The 25580-nt window shown below is 43.2% G+C and overlaps 1 protein-coding gene across 1 annotated transcript in view; it reads left to right on the top strand.

Annotated features, from left to right (window-relative positions):
- elfn1a (extracellular leucine-rich repeat and fibronectin type III domain containing 1a) overlaps positions 1-25580 on the top strand; it is a 60674-nt gene that overhangs the window by 24994 nt on the left and 10100 nt on the right. The window contains exon 2 of the mRNA XM_068704459.1: positions 19303-19394. The gene's annotated coding sequence lies outside the window, so the exon portion shown is untranslated. The remainder of the gene's footprint in view (positions 1-19302; positions 19395-25580) is intronic.

Below are 25580 nucleotides of genomic sequence, written 5' to 3'. Positions count from 1 at the left end.
CAATAACAACACGACTTATTACATGCATGCAAATGAATGTTATTTGTCTAACCCTGAGTAGTAAACAGACGGTGACCACATTAGCAAGAACCTGTAAAATATAATTCAACTGTCCTACAATTCATACCAGGAAAATAATACTGAACAACTTTCCAATTTTCCACCCATGGTTAAAGGTGTTTTTTTTGTAGTTTATTTATTTATAGCGAGCGACAGAGCTGATTATCATGGGCTGCACCTGATGCGACCCACCTTGCCGACGGTGCTTGTAAGCGTGATTACGATACTTCAGATCTCAAGTCCTTTCTATTGGGCTGGCAATTTGTCTTCTTGCAGGATTTCCTCCTCAACGTTCACAATCATGATCTAAAGCAAACACCAATAATACTCAATGTTCAAGGGGACATTTAGTGCTATCATTAGGACAGTTGGTAAATTCCGGGCTTATTTACTGATTGCACAAATGAGACATCGTGAAATGAAAGCCACCAAACGGGCGGCCATTAGGGAGGCGAGCCATTTGTGGAAGTGAGCATCCTGCTGCTTTTGACAGCACTTGTGGGTTCCCCGCTCGAAAGAATCCATTAAAGTACAACTCTATAGATTGAACTGACTGATTAAACGTTGCCACAGTGACGAAAGTAGCTCTACAATCACGGTCAGAGCCCTTTAATGGGCCTCTTTACCACATATCCCTGAATCTCTGCTCAGGAATATTTGCATATGTTTAGCTATTCAGAATGATCCAACTCAGTCCTATGGGAGCGGCAGCACCACTTCTCTCACAGCAGGCCTGTGTGGTAAAGTGCAATTACTGCGCCCTGTGCCCCGACACTGACACTGACACAGCAAGCGTAATTATCTCTGAAGTTGGCCCGATGCGGCTCTCGTTTTTTTAACCCTTGTGAAACAGGTCAGCAGGGATGGCCTGCCACTCCCTGTCTACCCTGAAAGGCTTGGGGGGGGGGGGGGGGGGGTAACCAGAAGCACGGCCTGTATTAAGCCCATAGACAATAGAAAACTGGTCCGACAGGAACAATCCAACACATCCCACCTTTGTTAGGAAGTTGATGGGTGGCCTTCTCGGTTGGCGCTTCTCTCTCTCTCCACGTGACGATCCGGAGCCCCACTGAGCAGAACAGTACGCAGGAAGCACACAAACGCAGCCTTTACAAAAGGGATCCACAGGGCCGGGACTTCAAGCCTAGATATCTACAAGATACCCACGACAAATATTCAGTGAGGCTGATTGTTTTTAAATGTCACGTAACTCTTTCCAATACCGTGGCGTCTTCATGAATTCCACAAGACGTAAGGTTCAAACATTGTCGAAAGGAGAATTGGTCTTTAACTTAACGTTAGAGCTTCTCTTCTGCTTCTGCCTTCAACCATTGTGATGAAACTAAAAACCCCGTCTTATTGTAGCAGGATGGCTAACAAGCGTGCTGTTAATGTCGTTAGCTTGTGTATCTAACAAAGAGAATACATAGGAAATACTTTGTGCTGAGTTAAGCAGTATGACTAAATATATTTATTAATTATATTAATTCTAGCTTCTAGGAACTTTGGTCTCTGGTTGGTACCAAAAGATAATTTTTTCCCCCTTTCAGAACGTGTACAATATGAGGCGTAACCCTTTCTTGGGAAACAACGCAATATTTTACTTCAGAGAGTTTTGTACTGGTATTAATGTCTGTTAATGTTTTAAAGACTACCGTTTTACAGATTACCCTCTCATGTAACGATGCTAAAATCGAGGTTCTACAGTATCATACTGTAAATTGAACAGCAGCTTCTTTACAACCCCATAGTGAGGGTAGAAAGTCCCTTACATCGTGTTTTTATCGCCTCAGTGATGCATTAGTCGGCATCAGAAGACCGAAGGACTAACAGCTTTGATACCTGAAGAACGTTTCGCTTTGCACTAAATAACACTAGATCTATATCGGTCGGCCAGGAAGTATCACAGGGAGTGTAATGCACATCCTCTATATAGAAGGATCCAGTCGTGCCCTGGATAAAGACTATGTGGTTAAGGCTACAGTCTGTAGTAAAAGAAAAAAAAAAACAGTGTTTTTCACTCCTATCGAGGTCCCCTGGATCACATGGTTCTGAACATTTGGGCAAACATCTCCTCCGAGTAGAGCGATGATGTAAGCACACAGGCTTTTAGGTGGCTGGTGTGCAGCCAGGTAAGAATGACATATAGCGAGGAGGAAGGAGAAATGTGCAGCAAATCACACTTAGGTGAACACAATCTCTGCCTTGACTTTCAGGTTTCATAAATAATGCAGCACAGGCAAAGGAAAACATTTGGATTTCCCAGGAGCGAAGACAAATACCTTTTAAATTCCACTTTTAAGTGCACTTGTCTAAAAAAAAAAGGAAAAAAGCATGATATTCTTATCGACGGAGGCTAATCTCCTTTATCTCTAGGCCGTAGTGGGAGGATTCAAGGGTCCAAACATTTATAGCCAGAGTAGTCTAACAAATGCCACATGACTGTTAAACTTTGACCGGTAAAACACTGGTCTATTTTAGAACAGGACATAAATCCAACACAAGGAGGTCTGGGACTTGAGCGGAGCGGCTCGGTCCGGTCCGGTCCGGTCCGTCCAGGTGCTCAGAGTTCAAACGGTCGATGAAGCCGGATCCATTCACAACGCATCCATCTCGGTCTTCGACTCGTCACTGAGCGGTTTGTTGTAGTGATAATTTGGCACACGTTCTTTGAACAAGTGTATACTGATAGTCTAATACTGCATCATGAGAAGTACACTGAGTTGCATGTGATATATAACGGTGTGGAAAAAAAAAAACTGTGAAAGAGCGTAAATATATTCAGTGTCAGGAAGTTATTGTTAGAAACCGAGGGAGGGAATGTTTGCGACTCGGATAATGACAGTCTAAAAGTTAGCTTCAAAAAATGTGCCCTCTCAGCTCAAGTACAGTCTGAAGAGAAAGCTTACTTAAGTATAGATGCCACCAATTACCTCCCGATGTTATCCGTCCCCGATCCTGACTTTAAGCGGCAGTGACACCCTCGGAACGTCAGGAAACCTACATTATTTGGTCACAATAGCGGAGATACCAGTGCCAACAAATATGAGTAACGAACCCAGAAAATCAAAAACAACACAACGAAAAACAAGGGGGAAAAAAAAAGGAACGTGAGGAATCCAAGAAAACCTCATATTTAAATAAACAACACCGCTGACTTGGTTTTCTGTAATCACCAGGATCATGTTTTTTTTTTAACTGCTATGTAGTTATTAAAGGCTTCTGCACGTATCATAACTCAAATGGGTCAAGATTAGATGTATTGGGTTTTTCGAGTCAGGTACTGCACACACAAAAAAAGTCAATGAATAAATGAGAGCAAAAGTGAAAAGGATGGGGGGGGGGGGATGAGAGACAAATGAGGAAAGAGACGGAGAGAGAGAGAGAGAGAGAGAGAGAGAGAGAGAGAGAGAGAGAGAGAGAGAGAGAGAGAGAGAGAAATAAGAAGGAAGGCTTTCTGCCTCGGACAGAAGCATGTGGGCTTTTGTGTGATCGCTGGTGGCTGTAGGAGGCTGTGAAAAGATAAGGTTTACTAATGGGCCGTTTCATTTATTATCATACTTCACTAATGCGGCCGTGGAGTAATATCGAGCGTCGGCGCTATTCAGGAGAGCTCTGAGAGGTTTACATTGTAGGGACCGTTAGCGGTGCTTCCAGAAAGTGTTAATCCTGGTCGAGAAGAGGCAGCTGCAGCGCTGAGAGGCAGTTATCAAGTGTAGCTTTAGAGCAGCCATGGGCAACGCTAGGTCCACAGACGCCGTACTGCTTCCCCATCTTTCAATCGTTCCCGTGAGCGCACTGTATATTTCTCCATGGTTTTGCTCTACTCTACTTTGCCCAAAGACATAAAACAGTTATTCCATGGCTAGAAATGCATGGATTGCAATTTTTTTCTGAGCCCGAGCTGCCGATTCCGATTATCTGTCTCAGTATAATTGACAGCAGGGGTCCAGACTAACTTCATTTAAACCGTCCCGAAATCAGTTTGTCCGTGTCGCACGCTAAATTAAAATGGGAGACATAGAATAGAATGGGCACACGAGTCCGTGTCGTTTCCTAAACCTAACTTGGCGGTTTTGTTGCCTAAATCTCAACTTCCTGTGAAGACGGAAGTTTATTCTGAAAAGACGCTGTGCAGGTAACGACCGATATTTAAACCCTTGTCACTGACACAGTGAGGTCGTGCTGCTACATAACGTCAAAAATGATCAAAGTTTTTTTTTTTTTTACTTTGTTATTTTCATCTATAGTAGTTATTTGTATACAAAAAAAACTTAAAATGATTAGGAAATAATTGATTGTATTCATATTCAGAGAGTATTTAGACACTGTTCAGCTCCGTGCATTCGGCAGACAAGCTGGACCCTGAGATTACTCTGAGCAGCATGCACGGCTATGTATTGCGTGTGTGTGTGTGTGTGTGTGTGTGTGTGTGTGTGTGTGTGTGTGTGTGTGTGCGCACCGTCTCGTCTGCACCGAAACTAACCGAAGCACTTCCAGTGTTCCATGTGACAAATGTATGAGCCTTTCTTCACACGGCACTCATCGGATTTAGCATCGCGCTCACAAACTCACAAACAGTTTTAAAAGAGTATTAAAATCAATGGGACAGAACCAAAGACATTTTCTTTTGTATTCCATACCAGCAAGAAAAGCCATCTCTCATGAAGTGAAATGACCAAAACTGCTTGGCAGAAAGACGTTTTGTGCAGATCCACATCACTCATAGAAAGACCATGATTGAGGAAATTCATTTTAAGGGGCATTAAGTAATACATCTCAAACTTTTTCCTGTTCGATAAGCCCATAATTGAATTACTAATTGGCAATATGATTCCATATTAGACTTTTGTCTTCACAAAAGACCTTGCTTTCCAGGTTGAAGTCTTGTGATAAAAGGCTCCCCAAGCACTTTATTCTTCTATTTCCACATTAAAGCAATGAGCAGGCCACCAACCTCCCTCGTATTGATCTTAAGCCAAATAGCAAATGAGGGAGTAGTACTGTTACCGCAGTATTTAGTGTTGTGATATACGACCTCATCGCTGAACCTTTCTGTTGGCCCTCTCATGTATTTAGCGCGGTCAATCACTCACTCGCGTACGACTTTATTATTTTGTCAAGCTTGTTTTGCTGTGCCAGAGTTTCTTTACGAGGCATTAACGGGTAGCTTTGATATTTTTCCAACCTGGACCCTATTTTTCTGTGTTTTTTGTGTCCAACTGACTAAAGGGGACAGCTGCAAAGGTAATTGTGCAGCGTCTGTGTCGCGCTACGTTCAATAAAAGCGCTCGGTTTTTGCCACAGATGACAGATGGCTCAGGTTCAGATTGTTATCTTAAGTGTCAAACAACAATATGGAGAGGACCCTACAGAGAAATAAAGCATGTTTTCCTTACCTTTCACTTCATCTGGTTGGTTCGCTATCGTCTGAGTCCTGTTGTCTGAGGACGCAACAGGTCCCACTCCTCACGTCTCCCACAGGAACACCACCAGTCTCCTGAGCTTCAGAGCCCGTTGGAGGCCAGAGACAAGCGGCCGTTAGTGACCGTAGACGACGGCGCCACAGTGCCCCGATAAGAATACATTGCAGCCCATTGGCAGCTGTTGTCTACAGCGCTCTTGATCAATACTGGTCCAATTTCAGAAATTGTTGCCCCTATTAGTCAGGTAGACACAAAAGAAAGTGGGACAATAGGGCCCAGTTTGAGAAACACAGTTACCCTTGAGCACCACCAGCAAGATAGTTTATCACTTAAAGCTTTTAAACTATGAATGAGACAGGAAATGATCCTGATAAACAGAGGCAACAAAAAGTATCGAATGTGACGAGCACGTTGAATTCTAATTCAAAAAACCAAGAGAAAGCTACATGTTCAGGTTAAGAAAAGGGAGTTGCAGCAGGAGGAGGAACGCCGCATGCAATGGGCAGGAAAGGTCTCATGGATGACCGGACCAGAGCAGATTTCAAGGCACAGAGAAGAAAGGCACAGCCCAGGAACACAGCCAGCACAACAACAGATGTTGGAAAAGAGACCAGAAATGCAGCACAGAGCCAGGTGCTGGATGGCAGAAGAAGAAAAAAAGAATCAAGGAAACCACGTCACTGGCTTAAGAGGAATGGAGTCTTTACATGAGCGGAAAAGATGAAGAAGACAGTTGAGCCAGGGGATCAAATTGTACCCTCAGACAGTTCAGAGTGGTTGTTTTATTTTATTGTGTCGGACATCTTTTCTCCAGCAGAGAATACAAACACATGTTCCCGGCAGTAAGAAAGAGGGCCCACATCGATCTACAAAGTAGAGCAGTGAGACGTGAGGACCAGTGAGGACCAGTGAGGACGGTAAAGCAGGTGTTTGTTGAGCTCTCCACACTGTAGGCTCAATCAGTTCTCAAGCAGAACATCTGGACAAAAAAAAAGGGGGGGAATGGAGCTACATCGTGCACGACTATGAAGATAAACGCAGGATTACAGAGCTCTATCGATCACGAAGTGACACAGCCGATGATTAACTGCTTAGCGCGGATTCTTCATGCGAGAGGGGGGGGGGGGGGGAAAAAAGACGACAGGAGCTGAATGAAACTGGATGAAAGCACGTAATGCTTCAGACTGAGACCACTAATTTATTTACATCTTGTAGCGTAACAGGAGTTATAAGCCGGCTATCTGCAGCAGTCATCTCATCACTTGATGCAGCGGGTGGATTTTGCTAGAGCCCACTGCATTAAAGCCGCCTAGAGTGCAAGCAGCACAGTGATGCTGCGTGACATGTGTTATTGTTATTACCAGCCGCGACAGTGACGCTGGTGCTGTTTTCACCTTGTGAGTCTCTCTGTGTGTCTCTGTGTGTGTGTGTGTGTGTGTGTGTGTGTGTGTGTGTGTGTGTTACCATGGCAAAATGTGGTCCTGGAGACATCCACTGCAACTACCGCAGAGAAGGTTTGGAGCACTTTGCCAGGTGTTAGTATGTCTGCGTCACACTCGTTCAAGATGCAGTCACGACACTTTAGGTGAGGGTAGTTGAGATTAAACTGAAGATTATAAACTCAGGTTTGATATTAAGAAGAGTGAATCTAACAGCTGGTAAACAAAAAAAGCTAATTTAAGGATGCCACAGCGTTGATAAGCCAAGACAAGCAGCGTGTTTAATTAGTTTGACGGATGCAGGTCTCTTCAGTCTGCACAGCAACCTGAGCTGCTACTTTAAATATTTAACCGTTAGAACTACCAACCAAGATCAATTCTAACGTAGTTTGGTCGTCCGTGGTCAAGGTATGCCACAAACCATTACACTTCTGTTCCCCTCTCTCACCACCACTCAAGTCTTATTAGACAGCGAACCCTCTTGAGGGAAAACAAAATGAGGAAGAGACGAGAGGAGGAGGCAAGCAGGGGGGGAAAGTGTGTCTGCCTCTGTGCCTCGGCATTAGCGATGAGACATTAGCCTCGATGTACGCGGAGCCCTCGGATAACCCGAGTAAGTGAGGGGCTGATGGAGAATTACAGATGTTGCAAGTTTTCATTTCTCCAACGCCTTTAATGTCAAAGTTTGTAACCGTCTACATCCTGGCGAGAAATCAAAGATTAGAGATTTAGATTAACTGCGTGTCCACATGTTGTGAAAGTGAATCAGGTGTTTGATGATTCACATTTGACTTATATATTTGAACAGGGATACATGTTTTTGCTTGATTCAACGCTCAGATTTGTTTAATGTCATCAAATTGTGGTATTTTATGGCACCTGATGACCAAGAAATAGAAAAAGAACTTGTTTGGTAGTTGAAGTTTAGTTCATTCAAATCTGTATTCAATGGACGTCTTGAATCCACACACTAGCTACATGCAACTGTACACCCCAGGGAGGGAGTGTGTGTCGTCTGCCTGCCTCTTTTTAAATGCCAAAAAAAAGAAGTCATTTTAATAATCGTCTTTCTGAGAGTCCCCAGGTGAATTTGTCTTTGTTTGTGTTTATGTTACTTGAGGTTGGTAATCCATCACGGTGAGCAGCATGCCATCTTTTATTTATGTCATAGTAATGTCTTTGCATGCTAATGAAGTTGACACATGAGCAGTAATTCCACTCATTAACTAGAAATACGAAGCACTTCTTATTTTGTGCTTATGTGTTGACTGAAAATCGAGAGATTCAACAGTATTCTGATTTTGACATTAATTCATTTAACCTAAATATTGCTAAGAATAACAATACAACACAGTAAAGCAAAGCAGGAAAGAGATGGATGAAAATACTTTCTTTTCTTTTTTTAAAGACACTGAGCAGAGGAGTAAACACCTCTACTGTTCAACAAAGAGTCTCATTTCGGTTAAAGAAAGACAATGAAGCCTCGTCCCAACTGCAGCTTCTTTGACGAGCTGCTAAACATCCGTCGTCATTTAACTCGCTGTGGAACGGACTGGATTAAATGACCCTACAAATAGTAATAGATGGACGATTTAGTGACCTATTTTCCAGAATTAAAAGTTGAGTTTGATCAGCAGTCAGCACAAGTTTCACCAACATTAAGTTTGCTGAATGAACCATAATTTAAATAAGTTTGTGAATTCTTCACATACAAAACTAAATTAGAGTGTCGTCAGCATATTCTGGTCTATGGAACACACAAACACACTATTATCAGCTACTTGTATTTCAGATAAGACTGTTATTGCATTTACACATTCCTGGTCAACTCTTCACTTTAAATATACACTTCACACTTTAATAACTAACTTATCTTAGCATGCTCCTAATTTGTTTTTCTTTGTTTATTCTAATGTACATTTTCATAAATGACATGTCATACCATTGCACTGTGTTTATTGTTGTCACCGAGCCAAACGTACAATAAACAATATACCGCTTCTGATTCTGATATTATGTTGGTCTTAGCTCACAGTCACGAAGAGCGGAAAAATAATTGCAACTAAATTAATAACAAGCACTCAACGACAATCTCTTTTGTAAAAAAAAAAAAAAAAAAAAAAAAAAACACAACGTTTAAGGGTACAACAATGCAAAGTTGTTGCAAGTGTATGAGGTTAATGTGCTTTAATAAGCACTTACAAAAAAAGTTTTAGTGGTGGAATAAATTCTGCTTGAATAACTGAGTGGATAATTCTGGGCAGTGAGTTGGCTGCTGCTCAGAATTTAATAACAACTTCAACCCTTGGATGACTCGGATAATATCGGTAATTTAGGCAAGAACTGCACTTGTTGTATAACTGTACGCTAAGCACTTTCCCCCTATACCGCGTTCAGCAACGACATAGCATCTATTTATGTTCTTGGAGCTTTGCTGAACATCTACAAGACGTTTTCTAAAAGGACATGAGGTTAAATGTCCCGGCATTTACAGGCGCCCTCCATCGCACAGCAGAATGCATGATGCAAACACTTGGACCGACCGCTTCATCAGATCCAAAGTACATTAGCAGCTCCGCTCAAACCCTCTAATGAATCAACTCTGGCAAGACCCATCAATATGAAGACGCTGAATAATGCCCTCAGCGCAGACACTCCGCTTGTTACCCGATCCATTCTAGAAGTGCTGATCGAGGAAACTGGGGGGGGGGAGCTGCAGTGCACAGGTTGTTCTCATTTATGGCTCATGTATAGAATGTGTTTGTTTCATGTTCTTTATATGTAAGCACTGAACAGCAACACTCAGACACATTGAGATTGTCCGTCTCTACTGTACGCTGTAAAATGAACCATGAAATGTTACACCAGGTTGTGTGTTTTTTTTTTTTTTTTTTTGACCAGGTCTCTCACAGACAACAATACCAGTTCATGCTCGTATCTCGAGTTACTTTCTACTCTTTGTATTATAGATGATGTCTGTTCATTTTCCCCTTTTTAATTATTCAATTCATGTCAAAAGGAGCCGATTACATTAATCGTCTCTCATACTGCAGGAGTCGGCGGCCAACACGTCCGTCTGTGGTCATTATCTACACGGGAATTTAACTCGGACGTACTTTACATGCGTGTTTGAAATGGAAAGCCAAAAAAGGCAGGCCTCGTATCGGGCCGAGAGTTTTGCTGAGTCATGACAATTCACCCTCTCTCAGCCACTGGCATTGCTTGTCTTAGCGGCTGCGGAGTCAAGGAGGAGGGGGGGGGGCGTTCTCCTGTGATTTATTGAGTTGGCCTACTGCAGAGGGAGGCAGGGAGATTTAAGTGCTCTCACCTGGAAAGTGAGGCTCGCCGTCGTCGGGAGAGCCTCGCGTTACCGTAAAGAGAGACGACGAGGTCTAAATGATTCCGTATTCACGAGCGGACGAGTGAACAGTCGTAGGAGTCGTGTCCGCGGAGCCAAATGTATTCTTAACATTTACCAGTGTTGAATGTATGAATGAACGAAAGAGCGAGAGAGCAGGAGGTCGGAGCGCTGACCACTTTCTCTAAATAATGAACACAGACGACAGTCTGCAGTATCTCTCTCTCTCTCTCTCGCTCTCTCTCTCTCTCTCTCTCTCCCGCACATCCAGTTGAGCGGCTGCGTCGTGACCTCCGCAAAGTGCTCCGGCGCGCTCTCGGTGCTCCGGCGCTCTGCACACTGCAGGTTTCCGTGTTATCCTATGTACATTGCAGCTCTGTGGAGCTGACACTCCCTCCCTCCCCCCCCCCCCCCGTGCACGCCGAGCTCCCCGAGTTGAATAGGGCGAGATAACTTGTGCCATTTTTCATTTCAGATCCCAGTTATGCATCACCTACCGCTAAATGTAGGGTGTGTTCCCCCATCTCATGCATGCTTGGGGTTGTTTATATATATATATATATATAATACAGTCACTTAGCTCTACACAGTATAAAAAAAATGAAATCTGGACTGGTTTAGGGATAATAATAAATTCAAACACGAGGATTATACAGCACTCTGTCATCCTGGCAACCTCTGCAAACACTTCTAATGCCTTAAGGGTGCTTCACCAAGGGTGCAGCAAGTCCAGGCTTTTACATCTCACAGACCTCTAAGTCTCCTCTGATCTCATCAATTTAACTGCAAGCTCCTCCTTATGGCTGGCTTATACCTTTTGTCCTTTACACAGTAGCGCCTGCCTCTAACGCAATCCACATACACCCCGACCGTGACTCAGAAAGTATTACATTTAATAATAAATGGCCCGCACTGCATATTATAGCCGGCTCATATTATTTGCTTTAGAGCAAAGAGTGCACACTACTAAAAATGCAGAAATAACAAATGGTGTTTGAGTCCATTTTCATTCAGGGTAAAATGTTGATTTTCCAATGATGAGGCTATAAAATGCCCAGAGTGAACCGTGGGACGCTTCACGGACTTGCTTCGGAAGCCTCACAATCACAGTTTGAATTCAGGCCTTTCGATGGCGCTGATGACAGGACTCATTTTAAATGAATGCTGGAGCTGTTTGGGGAGATTGTGCTCTGCTGTAGGTCTTGATTTGATCGCGGCAGCGTCGCCGGAGACATTCTGCGGCTGCTACTTGATGTGATCTTTATTCAGAATTAAGAGGAAAGCCGCCGGACAGCAGTGCCACCGCAACGTCAGTGCTTCACCGCGCCATTTGTGTTCCCAACGTCGGCCAAGTATCAGAGAAAGGGCTTCACGCGAAAAAGCAAACCTCGGCGCATTCTGCACACGCAGGAAAAACAACGACGTCGCACACGGAAGCGTCCATAGATTGTCGCGTTGGCACAAGTTGTTCCAATTTGAAACATTCAGAGGTAGTGAACATCATTACCGCTGAAAAGGAACAGTATGTGCTCTACATGACTTCACGCGTCTCCGTACTGAAAGTGCACAATGTGGCATGAAGCCTTTCTTTTCCTGAAAAGGAGCCTCTGTGCATTAGTCTGTTTTCAGCGAGCACACGTTTCAGTCCATCCCAGAATACCAGCACACAATGCCCTCCTCATCTGCCCCGAAGAAAACCTGCTGAAAGCAATACAGGCGGTGGAGTAAAAACCACGCAGAGCCCCCTGTTATACTTGTCATCCTTATCATTCCAGCCCACTTATTCTAGATAATAACAAATTACCAACCGTGTCACTCAAGAGATCTGACTTTGACTGAGGATAAAAGTCATTACGGCGCTTCGCAAGATCTTCCTGATGGACATTCCTGGACAGCAAAGGCAGACATGGGAGTACATCATTGTCTGCTCCACAGGCAAGTGTGCACGGCCGCTCGTGGTCACACACAGTGCCGTTGTGTTACTATTCATTACTATTCAGAGCTCGCCTGGAAGCAAAAGAAGAAAACTACTGTACGAGGCAAAAGATCCGACATTAAATGGACGATTTCCCCAGGCAAAACAAAACAGCCCCAGAGTTTGTGCTACTTAATAGCTTTCGTGCCTCTGCAGCCCGGGGTCCAAGCCTGTTCAAAGAGCACAGAAACGGCTCCAACAAGAGATTGTGAACGCACCGCTGAAACCGAGTGTCGACAGCAGGGCTTCCTCCAGTGTGGCGAAGGTTAAGTGCACGGCTTCTACATGTTAAAAAACACACACACACACACACACACACACACACACACACAGCACTAAAGAGTGTCAGGGTCTTAAATAGTGTGTTACATCATCCAACACGAACACGAATGACTCTACCGTACTATACATTTTCAACATGAAGATAAACGCACCGTCGACAAATCTTCAAATTCCAGCAGGAACGAGTTGTCAAGTTAACTCAAGCCGACTTGAGGGAGTAATGTGTTTGCCATTTATACTTTCTCAGTGAGTTGCTCCCAGGTTCAGGGTCTCCATCAAAAGCATGTTTACTTCTCACCCACTTTAACACCAGTCTCCAGCCTGGTTAACGTTAAACGGACACGTTTTCCTCCAAATTACAGAGGAGGGGGAGGGTACTCTCAAGCAGGAAAGGGTCTTTCATTTTTGTCCATATTTAGATTTTATTTATAAATATATTTGTGATATTTCATTACATTACAGTCATTTAGCAGACGCTTTTATCCAAAGCGACGCACAATTCAGTATCTATCTATATAACGTAGATGCATAAGTGTCTTGCTCAAGGACACATTGACATGAGACTAGTAGAGCAGGAGCCGGGGATCGAACCGCCGACCCTCTGATTGAAAGGCGGCCCTGCTCTCCACTTAGCCCTATATATATATATATATATATATATATATATATCATATCTATTGAAGGATAAAATGGAGAAAAAAAAAAGATGTTGTTCATGTGCGTTTTTGACGTATGCGGAGGAGATGAGAAACCTGACAATGACTGAAAAATCTGAAGGCTGCTCGTCATGCTGACAGAACACTGAGGGCGATCTACCGTCGCTTTGAGTAAATCACAGCAGAGCCACGGACCGGAGGCCTTGGGACGCGTCCGTGTCCACTGCGGGTCTCAGCAACGCATTCCGTGGCCGTCTAATACTGATGACGATGGGTTTACACGTTGGCGTGAGCTGACAGAACAGGGCGTCTCACACGGACGCTAAAGGGCGCCTCGGTGCCTCCGTATCAGACCCTGATGGGCACAGACCAAGCATGAATGAAAGAAAATTAAACGCTATTAAATAAGTCGTATTACTGTCAAACCACTTAAAATCAAAATGAAGGGTAATAATAGATTAAGTGGGAATTTTTCTGACCGTGTCGATCAAAACGACAGACAAAAAATCTAACGCAGCTCCTGGTGAGAATGGATTCTTGTGAACGAGTCTTTGAGCTGACGTCCATTTGTTACCATTCGGTTATATTTTCCAGTGAATACATTATCTTGATATATTAGGTATTGCAGTTGTTCTCTAAGTGAAGAGGAGGCCCAAAGAAAATATAGATAACAATGGGGACAGCCTTACTTTTTAATAAAATATAATTTTGAGATTCATCACCCCAATGATTGTCCCTTCATCATCTGTAATTTACAAAAAAAATGAAAAACTTCACACCTCAAAGACATCAAATAAAAGTAGAAATATTGAACAGAAAATCAAGTATTCATTGTTTATAGTATATGACTAGTAGGTGGCAAAATCATTAATAATTTAAATCACAAATAAAATGTGTGACAATCTCATACATCTCGTAAGATATCGTAGAAATTGTTGAACCACTGCGACGTGCCAATGAACTGAATATTTCATCTGTTTCATTTCATTTTAGATAAGGCAGAACAATTGGAGATGTATGGCGTTTTTAAAATTTATAGCCAAGCTAATCTCAATCGAAGGATAACGTCTCATAAGTTCTCTTTTCTTCTTCTTCTTCCGTGGACCGGAGAGCTTCCGCACACGCTCCGAGCAGCACAGTCATTTTGTACTTTCGCAGTTAAGTCTACGACCAGCCATGTTCTATTTTCCTGTCGAGCCATTACAACATCATTATGTGTGCTCTAGAAAGCATGCCATGCTAGTTAAATATTGAATGAGTGAAGGAATAGCACACCAGTATCTCGCTTTCATGAAGCTATCAGGAAACCCATTCTGTCTCCAAATGTGTTTTTTACTGTAGATAGCATTTGCTATGGTTGAGGCTACAGTAAGTATTACTGCGAGGCTATTTTTAGGAAGGCAATTTCAAAGTTTACTGTGTGCAAATGCATGCACATGGCCAAGTGTTTAAATGGAAGCCTTCTAGTGTGTGTGTGTGTGTGTGTGTGTGTGTGTGTGCGTGCGTGCGTGCGTGCGTGTGCGTGTGTGTGTGCGTTGCTTTGCTCAAGGCTCGTTGTTTGTGGGTTCAACAGGCGGCGCATACTCTCTTATTCTCCAGAGGGAGCACTAGCTGTGCTGCTTCTCCATTCCTACACCTCCAGGCTTTACTGAGCCTCTCAGAGTCACTCCGATGTAAAACCATGAACTTCACATCTTGAGTATTAGCAGATAATATGTAAATTGAACACCCTCACCCGCGGTTTGGTTATGTCACGGTCAGTCGGATCCACCTGGGTTTGTATCTTATCCAAATACAAAGCCCAGTTCGTGATTTCCCTTTCACTGCGTTATACGGAGAAGCTGCATTTTGTTCAATACGGTCGGCGTAATTACGATTCCACATGATAGTGGACCTTCCAAAGATCAGAGGCACTTTTAGCCAGTTCAAAAGCGACGGCCGGTCTTTTGTAGCACGCTGCGCAGTCACAAGCAAACAGACTGAGCAGCACGCCACAAAGACCGGCCGTCGCTTTTCGAACAGCCTCCTCGAAGCCCCGGCTGCCACGCGTTTAAGTGCTGCAAAGCGAGAGGCGCTCCCGCTCCTTGATTGGCGGCTCAGGATCAGCGGAGTGCGTAACAGGAGGCGTATTCACCACCTAAACCGTGTCATCATGTCAAGATCATCTAATACATGTCACTCTGGACTGAAGTGTACCGGGCAAGGACCCAACCATGTGTGCAGTGGTTGAAAAGCAACACTTCTGTCACATTTTATTTTGGGCGTTAAGTTAAAACATGATATTATAAAACGTCAGAGTTCTGTCGGCGTACGCAACCTGATTTTCTAATCGTGAAAGACAAGAGATAAGAAATCAATAATTTCGACATCAACGCTGGAAACGTGTTGCCACAGCCGGTGTGATTGATGCTATGCTTTCTTTTCTTTCTTTTTTTTCCTCACATTTGCCAAATAGAGTGATTTGAATTTAGATACATTTTGAAGCTGGACACCTCAGATAGCTGCGCTCAGCGTGACACAGCCCACGGTGCCGAGGTCAACACATTTTTAAGGAAACGTTCTCTAAATTGCTGGCGGTTGTTGGAAACACCTGATGCTCTCTGGATTCACAGAGGAGTACAACACCGACTCCCGGCAGAGGCAGAGGGAGAGCTGAAGTCATATCTTTTCCGTAAACACTTTGCATCAGCTTCACAGTTGCATCCGGCGCATTTAAACCTCTTTCATTTTCAAAATAGTTTCCTCAAAGCTGGACTCAAAATGTTGAATTTAACTTTCCCCCACAACCTCCCTCTGAAGAAATGGACGAGTGTGCGGCTGCTTCCCTTTCCGGGAGATAATTCAAATGTGCACAAGTTTTCAAGTTTTCAAAGCCAGAAAATGTCAAAATATTTTACGGTGCCAGCTTCTGAAAGGTGGGAATGTTTGCCGCTTTACTTTGTCTTTCATTATAGTCAATCAAACATCTGTGGGTTGTGGACTGTTGGTCAGACAAAAACAAGACTTCTGAAGACGTCGCTAGGAAATTGCAATGGGCACTTTTCACTGGTTTTCTGATTGGTTATTTTGTCAATTAATCAATTAATCGATTGTGCCACCAATAGTGAAAAGAATTGATAGTTGCAGCACTGCAAAGGCAACACCGTCTCCAAAAAAAAAATGATTCCCATAGAATGAAACTGCACTCTCAGTTACGTTTCATGGGGAAGGTATTTCTGCTGGAATAGGTTCACAGTTTTTACTGATTTAACATCAAGATGGATTGGTTAGTGCTGATGATGATGATGATGATGATGATGATGATGGCCAAAATGACAGTGTATAAATGTCGAGATAATCTTCCTGACAACAGCTATAATAAGTTACATACACTACGCCTACTGCTTTTAATGAGCTTAATATTGTCAAATGTATCAAACAGCAAAATTGAAGGGGGGGGGGGGGGGGGGTGCTGATTTGGTGTGTAGATGGTGAAGCTTAGGGGTGAGACACTGTAACCTCCTGGCGGATTTCTGAACACTTCATTTAAAAACCTCCCTCTCTGCTATCGTTGTTTTAAATGTGAGGCCTTTCCTCTGCCAGCCACTTAAGCGCACTAATCTGCTCAATGGATGAAGGGGCACAACAAGACGGTGGGGGGGGGGGGGGGGCCATACATTGACTCGAGGTCAGTTCTTTTCTGAATATTTTAACTTCTTTATTTATTCAAATTGATTGGCCGGTCTTGAATAGCAAATCTACAAATTTGATTTTTTTTTTTTTTTTTTTTTTTGGCTAAACCGTCCACTTAGGACAGTAATAGCACAGATCAGCTGAACTGAACTGAAACATCCTTTATCCACAAGAGCTAAATATCGCTACGCTGTGACGGAAGTCGCCTCATACAAAGTTGACGTGGGACGGAATGAATCGGCGGCGATTTAAATTCTGAACAGTTGCGTCAAGCTGTGGATTCCAGCAGGCTATTTTTGTCCTCATATCCATGTGTGCTCCTCTGCACGTCAGCAGCTGGGGCAGAATCAGTCAGAACGGTGCCAGTGCTCAACCTCTCAATGCTCTGGGTCAGCATCCTGGAGATGCGCCAGAAACTCCAGCTCCTCAAGACCATATGGGGTCTGTTTCTCTCCTCACCACCTCCAACCTTTCCCCTCCTGCACCCCGCTCCCCTCCAGGGCCGCAAGCTGACCCGTCCTCACGTACATCGTGTCTTCTGAGGAGCAACGGAGGAGAGCCTCTGACTGTTTCTGTTCAAAAGAGATGGATGCCGGATGGCTACTGCTCCACTCTACATTGTATTAAATATATGAAATAGTCACAGTAAAAGATTATCACGAGGAAACGGTTTATTGTCATGTGTAATTAAACTGTGGTTCCATACAAAATAAGCTTGTAGAAACATTATTCTAATGAGTTAAATTAATGATAATTAATCAGGGGGCAGCGTATTTTAGCCACATAAAAGAATCAATATCACTTTAAATGTACGCTATATTTACAATATTCTCACCTCTTCGTCTTAGCCGTCAGACGGCCATTATCAACGGGGAGCTGAAGTGAAGATAAAATATATCGGTGCTGTAAAAGTTAAAGCCACAAAAACGCAAAAACCAGTACAGATAAATTTCACTTTCAGTCCAGTTCTCCGTTGGAAAGATATTCTGAACATACGATACACTAATTGATTTTGTTGGTGGCTAAAACAGGTGTCTCTGCTGTCTCCGTCCACAGCAGAATATCACTCTGCCCCCATGCATAGTCTCCAAAACTAGGGGCGTGTCGACCGCCACCTGCTGCAGGTAAAACACTGACTATGGAGAAGCGCCTCAAAACACGCGAACTATCCCTTTAAAGCCCAGAGGGGGGGGGGGGGGGGGGGGGGGGGGGGGGGGGGGGGGGGAATGTTCCCTCTTGGTTAAAGCATGGCAGACAGGGGCAGCTGCAGGACTGTCCCTGCCAAGGACAGAGAGCTTCCCATGCCTGTTCAATGCCGTAAAATGGGTCATTGAACAGCTAAATGGAGTCATTATGATGAGTTAATTAAAAGAATACCGCTGAAGACTCCCGAACTCGCCTTTTCTCTCGGTTCCGCTGCTTTTTTTTTTGTGTTTGTCTCGGGCCTTTGCTGAAAGGCAGCTGCCTCGGGCCACTTAAACCATCACCCCTTTCACTGGGATGCAAATAGCAAGCCTTAGCGGCTAATTGAATTGCATTATCTATTGTCCTCTCATTTACTGAAAATCTATCCGTTTTGCAGATTTCCATTACCGATTGTTGGAGATTGAATTTTCGCCGGTGCTTTTCATCTGATAACGGCATGTCATACACTCCGATTCACAAGGGATGAGAGCACGGAATTGTTTCATTGGAGCAAGAGGAGTAATGTGAATACTGATTGTGCAGTAATCTGGAGCTCGTCTTGTGCAGATATTAATATGTTCTAGGTGGAGAAATTGCAGCTTTGCATCGTTGCGCGCTGCAGAGACTCGTTAAAGCGGAATTCTAAGAGCGGGAACGAAACATGGAGAAAAGATGAGGAAATCATGTTTCATTTCTACTTCACTTATTGTAGCGAATACAAAACATCCATCTCGCTTTCTCTCTTATTTTAACTTCCAATAAAAATGCATTAAGTTGTGGCCGTGTAGCCTCCCGCAGGCGGTTTGTGCAGCAAGGGGGGGTATGAGGGGGGGGGGGAGTTTGGGGAATGGATGTTTGATTAATTAGTAAAACTAACTTTGGCGAGACCGGACACTGAAACACAGGATTGCATTAGCGTTTGTCTGCTAGATAAGGTTAATGAGGTGGTTCCGATTCTTGAAAAAGAATGAGAGAGAAAAGGAACATTCATGCTGCTGGATTCAAGTCGGAGAACGCAATGCCAAAAGAAGGTTATCCTGTGAAGAAGCGGCTTTTTATCACAAGCCCCATTAAGAACGGCCTCCACGGGTTGGATTGCGTGTTGGCTTAATAAATACCTGCATGTCATATTATAGTGGCACTTGTCAACATAAATAAAAAAAATCCAGTCACAAGTTGCACAAAAAACATCTTGATAGAAAATGACTAAATGAATTGATATCTTTCTCATTGTTTGTTTCCCCCTCAGAGTTGAAAAGGAGGAAATCAGTGAACATCCGCACTGCTGGAGGTCACCAGGGATGCTTTCTCACACCGCAGACTTCAGCCTAGATTCCCGAGGTAAGTGCAGGTATTTCTTTCTCTTGTAGCTTGAGCCAGCTGCAGCTCTGCATGAGCAAACGCCCCCTAAGAGGATCAGAGAGAGAATCCTCCACTAATCCACCGGTCAATACACATAACAAGTACAGCGCCAAAGACAAGTCACTCAAAGGACATGTCATCTGCTCTTTTAATGGGCTAATGCTGGTAGTTTTCATTTAGAACATCGTAGTGGTGGAATTACAATAAAATGTCTACAAATAAATGTGGAGTTTGATTCCCTGTTCTGTTTTCATGTGACCCAGGTCCAACCAGGTCGTTGTGTAACAGACCTGTAATCTGAGGGGGGGGTTGAGATCCTCATCTTCGTGTCAAATGAACTTCTACTCAGTCGATATTCAGTACAAAATAATCGGGAGATCGCCACAATGCTTTCTAGTCGGCGATCCCTAATAATGCTACAATGCAAACACTCCGTGTCTAAATCAGCAGGAGCGGCGCTAGTAACGCTGGCAGCGCTGCAGCTAACAGCTAACGTACAGAGGTTGCATTCAGCGGCATTGAGATCGGCAATCTGTACGGAGTTACTAGTTCTGCATACGGGCAGGAAATATGTCTGTGACCGTTCATATACTTCCCAACATGTGATCCTTTTACATGTAGTTTTAATAATACAGAAGGTTTGTTTTTCTTTTGCTTTGTTCTGTCCTCTTTTCTTTCCACCGACCAACAAACTAGTTATTTCGAGGGCTGACGTGTGTACAGTGACAGGAACAGTTTGTCCACAATGAACATTATACATATATATATATATATATGTATAATATAATATATATATATATATATATACTCATCGAGAGGCCATTCACAAAAGGGACAAAGCGTTAGAGATGTTATCATCACTGGCTCACTTTCTTGGAAAACATTCCCATGACCTGCACAACCTTTCCGTTTCCCTCAGTCACTAGTTCCTCAGCTAGTCTGTGGTGTACATTAGAGCAGATGGGGAGCGCCCTTCAGCTTCATCAAGGAAACATGTCAGCAGAAGCAGAGATTGGTCTAAATGTAACACGTTCCTCTGGTTTATATATCCTAGATGTGTTGGGATCTTGTTGGAAAACAGTTTCTCAGACGGCAGATAATGTATTCAGTGCTTTGTGCGTCATCATCTTAATCAGCTTGCAACAAGACATTAAGTGTGTGAATTCTGCCAGAAAGTCCTTAAATGGATATTGAATTGTCCGCTTTAGAGTCATCACTGACAATAGAAACCCTTGTGATTGTACATTTCATGCTTTTTCCCTTTTTGATTCAACTGGCCGCAGCTATTTATGTCATTTCAATTTAAACTGGAAGTTGAGAGACAATGAGCCTTTTTTTTTTTTTTTTCCTTATTCTTGACAACCATATAAGGAAAGGCATGTTTGGACAGATGTCAAAAATAAAATCCCCCAATTGGACACATCAAATATGTGTTTGAGTGCTGGATCAATTGAAAGACTTTGATTTAATCCGGCCTGCCTTTCAAGCGCAGCCAAAGGGATTTTTCTTACGTCGAACTGTCCAGAATATTCCCGCTACACCGTTTCTTGCGGTATAAATATAAAAACCTCATTATGCATGAGAAGCACAACAAGCCATACGATTTATTGCCATTCTAAAACAAGTTTGGCAACCCATGAAAGAGTTGCAGCTAGGCTCTAGCCGCTGTCATTAAAACTTAAGATCTAGTGCTCCTGCAGCTGCTGAAAGTTAGCGTCTGCGTTAGCGAGTCTGTGAGCCCAGTGGAGAGGGACCACAAAACTCCCAGTTTAATTATTTTATTTTGAAAAAAAAAAAAAAAAAAGGAGTGTCCAGACCAATAATGGGACCCATAATTCCTAGTTCCCCAGCAGAGATATGTGCTTTTACTTCACTGATTTATACAGGGTGTGCTACAGGAGCAAAAGTCCACTGTAAGAAACACCAGCCCTCAAGCAGGAACATGTTCTATTGTCGGGACCTGTTCCTGAGATTTCATCATAACCGCAATCAATGACCCTTAATTACATTATAAATACTTGCAAAATAAGGCGACTTGTTCCGCTTCATTTGTGGGCAAGTTTCAGTCGCAAAAATGTGACCAACAAGTAAAAAAGAAGAATTTTACACACAAAAAAGTTCGGTCCTGCTGTCTGAGACCAGCGGATAATAAAACCATAACGAACCAGTGGAGGCGATAGAGGGGCCGAACACTTTACAAAGTTTTGAAGTCGCTGTGACGAAATATGATTATAAAAATCTAAAAACCTTGGATGATTATATTCTGTTGAATCTTTTAGTAATATATTTCAGTATCATATTTAATTCTGTGGGACAAGGCATGGACATGACTCATGTGAGGGGTCTGAACACTTTTATCGAACATACTATAAGATTCAAAAAATTCAAAGTACGTGAAAACTGGCGAAACTATAAATTCTCTTGAATCACAAGTACGTGTCACAACCATGTTCATGTGATTCGGGGTTTTTTTTGCGTCAGGCCTGATGTTTTAAACAAACACTACTGGAGGCCTCTAGTGCTCCATCATTGATCACTGTGATGATCGTTATCTGGTCCGGGTCACAGCAGCTTCATCCCCATCAAGCTGTCGAGTGCCAGCTCCTCCATCAGCCTGGATCCCTAATTGATGGTACTAGAGAAGAGTTATTTGAATGGATTACCGTAAAGAGCATCATGGATTAGCTTGTGAGAGACATGGATCCCGAGGGAGCCTTAAACTGGTCACATAAAGTGATTATAAAACATCTGTATGGTTGACAATTATTGGGCTCCCTCCTCATCAAAGGAAGTTAACCCCTTCCCGCAGGGTTGCTCGATGCATCGGTACGACTCCGGCTCCGACTCGTCGGCCGCAGCGGCATTAGTTGGCGCAATGATCAATGGCCTCGAGGTGGAAAAAACAACTGGTTGTAAATGAAGCACTGGTTCAGCTGCATCGAGGAGTTAGTGACTAGAACGTCAAGCTGGTAAAACATGGTGACTATATAAAACCAACCTGTCTCTTTAGGCAAGAGCAATGCAACACAGCACATCCTGCATGGCAGCACAATCCATATCTAAAAGGCTAAAAGGTCGCTTTGCACTCTTGATTAACGATTCCGGTGATTACTTTATTACCACGACGTTCCATCAGTATAAAAAGACAATCCGACACCATGTCTCCTCGGCGCTGCTGTTGTGGTTCTGCAGCGGCGGGTTTCCCAGAATCTAACTTATCCGACTTGCCCCGCCCCGGCTGTCGTCAGCCCTAATGCACTGCAATTTTAAGAGATCACTTTATGATGACTTGATGTTCCCTCGGCCCATTAATTATGCAGCGAGAGCGTCATCTACAAGAAATATGGCCGCACTAAGATTAAAGGCTTTGGCCCTGTGGAAGATAAGTGGATCCAAATCAGACGGGAAAATGTCTTTAGTGAATATCCTGTGAATGCTCAAGTCCCTCACCCTTGTGTTTTGTTTATATTCTCTTTACCTCCCCAATGTTGTGTGAATAGATGTATATTCCATTTGTTCACCTAAAGGTCCTTCACAGGGTCCAGTATATGTCCTTCACAGTGAGGTTACTTATTCTTTTGGTCTTATTCTGACAAATTTAGATCATCAACAGCAATCACAGACTGAGCACATCCATTGCATTTCTAAAATTAGGTAAAAAGTCATGAGGTATCAAGGTAATAAAACAATATTAAGTATGTTTTAGAGCTCCTAAAGTGGGTCTTGGCGCTCCAGGAACCCCTATGGAACAATAAGGTTATGTAAAAAAAACTATTATTGCCCACAATGCATCTGTACTACAAATGCTTGTAAACAAAGCCGAAAGGAGACTCCGGTGATGATCTTACGGAACCCACATGAACCCATACAGCAAATCACGCGGGGCTAGCTCTTATGATGATGTCATCGAATCCCACGTTGTGTTAATATAGACGTGCAGCCAGGCTGTGCCTAAGCAAGGAGAGAGGCAATCATGGAGAAAACGAACAAAAGTGACGACAGGCCACGCACTTCCCGACAGACAGCTGTCAGCCATTCATTACGGAGCGACTCCCTAATGATTCTTCTTCCACATCACTGATGGCGCTGCGCCACCGTCCCCTTCATGACAGGGGACTCGTCTCAAACCGTGACACCTCAGTTCTTCCCTCTCATTACACGCCATTCATTCAGTCGGAGCTCCGAAGACAGAAGCCTCTCGCCCGTAAGGTAGAATTTTAAAGGAACGCTATACAACGAAGGGAAACTCCCCGGTTAGAGCACGTGTTGTTCTAAACGCGGACTTTAGGCATGTTCCTTGAGTGAGACAGGAGGAGATAATTGAGGCTTGGGCTTATCGCCCACAGAGAAGGATTAAAAACCTGAGGGCACGCACCTTTAAAGAAGGATCTCTGGCCATCTGCTTCTGTTTCTCCCTCTCAAACCCCGCACTTCATTTCTGTCGTGTCTCTTTAACACCTACCTTTCAACTTCTTTTGTTAGACGTTATCCAATATGCTTATTTTTAAGCCTATTAAACTCGTACGAGAGTTCACGTAGAAGAATGAACTATATGCTGGTGAACAATGTGTTTGAATACATTTGATGAGCCTAAGTAAATGTAATGTGACTCACTGTTTATAATAAGGAGCTGGAAAGTGACGTCTCAGGGACGGAAGCTTCTTCTGGCGCTTTTGAATCTTGCTTAATGATTTTCTTTAGAAGTTTTCTTTGGTCTGAAAGATAACAAGCTTGCAGGAGACGAGACGCTCCAATGAGAATCATTTTGTCACAGTAGCGTTTGATAAACCTTTTACAGGTTTTACTACCTTTAAATCTCACCCATCACTGTTTTAATGACAACAGTGACTTCCTGTTATTTCTATTTAACAGGAAGTGACCTCACCATTTCAGGATGATTCATGTGTTGTTGTTTTTTTTTTAAGTCGCCACTGTGCTTCGTCATTCCCGTATCCTTTTCAAAAGACAGCACTACAGCTGAAAGTTGCGCCTCAAATGGATTATAGATTAGTATCAGTGTCTGTCCTACTTGGGCGGTAATGTGTCCGGAGTGTGGAGCAGAGAATCCCTCATCCAGTGTGGAAATGAAAACCTATTGAGGGTGTAATAAATCTATGTCAAAAACAGCACATTAGTGATGTTGAGTGATGTGAGTAAATCAGTCAATATGTTTCATTTATCCATGTCACAGACATCATTTGTCTCCCAACTGTTTGCGATCAAGATCCATGTGTATCCAGGTTTGCTGTGCAGCTGCTGCTCTTACTTATTAATTCACCTTCAAGCAAGCAGGAGGGAATGAAGCAATTAAATCGACAGATGTACTTGTTGTAACACGCTGACAAAGTTTACATCGCAGCGAGTTGGAAGTCTGGTGCATCTCATACAGGAGGTTTCCTCGGTAGCTGCAGCATTGGACGAGTTGGGAGTGAGACTGGGTTGTGTGTCCATATTTCTCAACCATGACATACATGCATGTTAGTGCAAACAGTACACTAGAGGTGAACGTCTGCAGTTGCACGGGGCGTACGTGGAAATATCGTAGGATAATTACTCTTATGGAAATACAAATAAAAACATAATGAGTCAGCTGTAACACCTGAACGATATGCGTTTAACAGTTAGCTAAAAGTAATGCAAGTACTAAGCTAAGATAGACGGATAATCGTAGTAGATACATGGTTAAAATAGATAGCTGAAAGTAATGGATGAACAGGTAAAATGATAACTAATCGTATTAGATAAATGGTTATAATATGTAGCTAAAATGAATGGATGAACAGCTGAAATAGACAGCTAAACATAATGGATAAACAGCGTCCTCTTTCAAACTTTGGAACTTTTACAGAACCATCTATTGATCAGCGAGGTAAAGTCCTGATCTGAATCCGATCTGTGTGTCCTGACTGAAAGCAGAAGGAGCGCTTTCATGGCTGAAATGATTAATGACGTCACATAAGGCGTCCGTCCACTACGCAATACATCTCGTCATCTGACCTTTCTGCTTTGTTGTAGAATGATAATTGCCTCTGCCTCATCTCCTTAGCGGGTTATGGCACAGATGACATTTATTGACTAGACGCCCTCGTAGAAGTATTCTGCAAGAAGTGTGCAAAAAAAGGGCGATGTTGTCGAGGAGCGTCTGTGGAACACGGGCAGCTGTTT

The sequence above is a fragment of the Cebidichthys violaceus genome, unplaced genomic scaffold, assembly GCF_023349555.1.
Source record: "Cebidichthys violaceus isolate CVI_PGR_0920_01 unplaced genomic scaffold, fCebVio1.0.p SCAF_92, whole genome shotgun sequence".
Lineage (NCBI taxonomy): Eukaryota > Metazoa > Chordata > Actinopteri > Perciformes > Stichaeidae > Cebidichthys > Cebidichthys violaceus.
The sequence above is the reverse complement of the archived record's forward strand: the minus strand, read 5'-3'. Positions and strand labels throughout refer to the sequence as shown.